The sequence below is a fragment of the Brachionichthys hirsutus genome, unplaced genomic scaffold (assembly GCF_040956055.1).
Source record: "Brachionichthys hirsutus isolate HB-005 unplaced genomic scaffold, CSIRO-AGI_Bhir_v1 contig_483, whole genome shotgun sequence".
In the NCBI taxonomy this organism is placed as follows: domain Eukaryota; kingdom Metazoa; phylum Chordata; class Actinopteri; order Lophiiformes; family Brachionichthyidae; genus Brachionichthys; species Brachionichthys hirsutus.
Genome location: NW_027180607.1, coordinates 54,689 through 57,435, shown reverse-complemented (window position 1 = coordinate 57,435; position 2,747 = coordinate 54,689).

Sequence of the window (2,747 nt, the reverse complement as noted above, 5' to 3'; positions counted from 1 at the left end):
TGCTGGGGTTCCATGTCCCTCGAGGACGGCTGTGGAGGCCATGTCTGCTGGGGATACATGTCCCTTGAGGACGGCTGTGGAGGCCATGTCTGCTGGGGATACATGTCCCTTGAGGACGGCTGTGGAGGCCACGTCTGCTGGGGATACATGTCCCTTGAGGACGGCTGTGGAGGCCATGTCTGCTGGGGTTACATGTCCCTTGGGGACGGATGTGGAGGTCACGTCTGCTGGGGACACATGTCCCTTGAGGACGGCTGTGGAGGCCACGTCTGCTGGGGTTACATGTCCCTTGAGGATGGCTGTGGAGGCCGCGTCTGCTGGGGTTACATGTCCCTTGGGGACGGCTGTGGAGGCCACGTCTGCTGGGGTTACATGTCCCTTGGGGACGGCTGTGGAGGCCACGTCTGCTGGGGTTACATGTCCCTTGAGGACGGCTGTGGAGGCCACGTCTGCTGGGGTTACATGTCCCTTGGGGACGGCTGTGGAGGCCACGTCTGCTGGGGTTACATGTCCCTTGGGGACGGCTGTGGAGGCCACGTCTGCTGGGGTTACGTGTCCCTTGAGGACGGCTGTGGAGGCCACGTCTGCTGGGGTTACATGTCCCTTGAGGACGGCCACGTCTGCTGGGGTTACATGTCCCTTTAGGACGGCTGTGGAGGCCATGTCTGCTGGGGATACATGTCCCTTGAGGACGGCTGTGGAGGCCACGTCTGCTGGGGTTCCATGTCCCTCGAGGACGGCTGTGGAGGCCATGTCTGCTGGGGTTACATGTCCCTTGAGGACGGCCACGTCTGCCGGGGTTACATGTCCCTTGAGGACGGCCAGGTCTGCTGGGGTTACATGTCCCTTGAGGACGGCCACGTCTGCTGGGGTTACATGTCCCTTGAGGACGGCCACGTCTGCTGGGGTCACATGTCCCTTGAGGACGGCCACGTCTGCTGGGGTTACATGTCCCTTGAGGACGGCCACGTCTGCTGGGGTTACATGTCCCTTGAGGACGGCCAGGTCTGCTGGGGTTACATGTCCCTTGAGGATGGCCACGTCTGCTGGGGTTACATGTCCCTTGAGGACGGCCACGTCTGCTGGGGTCACATGTCCCTTGAGGACGGCCACGTCTGCTGGGGTTACATGTCCCTTGAGGACGGCCACGTCTGCTGGGGTTACATGTCCCTTGAGGACGGCTGTGGAGGCCACTTCTGCTGGGGTTACATGTCCCTTGAGGACGGCTGTGGAGGCCATGTCTGCTGGGGTTACATGTCCCTTGAGGACGGCTGTGGAGGCCACGTCTGCTGGGGTTACATGTCCCTTGAAGACGGCTGTGGAGGCCACGGCTGCTGGGGTTACATGCCCCTTGAGGACGGCTGTGGAGGCCACGTCAGCTGGGGTTACATGTCCCTTGAGGACGGCTGTGGAGGCCACGTCTGCTGGGGATACATGTCCCTTGAGGACGGCTGTGGAGGCCACGTCTGCTGGGGTTACATGTCCCTTGAGGACGGCCACGTCTGCTGGGGTTACATGTCCCTTGAGGACGGCCACGTCTGCTGGGGTCACATGTCCCTTGAGGACGGCCACGTCTGCTGGGGTTACATGTCCCTTTAGGACGGCCACGTCTGCTGGGGTCACATGTCCCTGGAGGACGGCCACGTCTGCTGGGGTCACATGTCCCTTGAGGACGGCTGTGGAGGCCACGTCTGCTGGGGTTACATGTCCACGTTTGCATGGGTTACATGTCCCTTGAGGACGGCTGTGGAGGCCACGTCTGCTGGGGTTACATGTCCCTTGAGGACGGCTGTGGAGGCCACTTCTGCTGGGGTTACATGTCCCTTGAGGACGGCTGTGGAGGCCATGTCTGCTGGGGATACATGTCCCTTGAGGACGGCTGTGGAGGCCACGTCTGCTGGGGTTCCATGTCCCTCGAGGACGGCTGTGGAGGCCATGTCTGCTGGGGATACATGTCCCTTGAGGATGGCTGTGGAGGCCATGTCTGCTGGGGATACATGTCCCTTGAGGACGGCTGTGGAGGCCACGTCTGCTGGGGATACATGTCCCTTGAGGACGGCTGTGGAGGCCACGTCTGCTGGGGATACATGTCCCTTGAGGACGGCTGTGGAGGCCACGTCTGCTGGGGTTACATGTCCCTTGAGGACGGCTGTGGAGGCCACGTCTGCTGGGGTTACATGTCCCTTGAAGACGGCTGTGGAGGCCACGCCTGCTGGGGTTACATGCCCCTTGAGGACGGCTGTGGAGGCCACGTCAGCTGGGGTTACATGTCCCTTGAGGACGGCTGTGGAGGCCACGTCTGCTGGGGATACATGTCCCTTGAGGACGGCTGTGGAGGCCACGTCTGCTGGGGTTACATGTCCCTTGAGGACGGCTGTGGAGGCCACGTCTGCTGGGGATACATGTCCACGTTTGCTGGGGTTACATGTCCCTTGAGGACGGCTGTGGAGGCCACGTCTGCTGGGGTTACATGTCCCTTGAGGACGGCCACGTCTGCTGGGGTTACATGTCCCTTGAGGACGGCCACGTCTGCTGGGGTCACATGTCCCTTGAGGACGGCCACGTCTGCTGGGGTTACATGTCCCTTTAGGACGGCCACGTCTGCTGGGGTCACATGTCCCTGGAGGACGGCCACGTCTGCTGGGGTCACATGTCCCTTGAGGACGGCTGTGGAGGCCACGTCTGCTGGGGTTACATGTCCACGTTTGCATGGGTTACATGTCCCTTGAGGACGGCTGTGGAGGCCA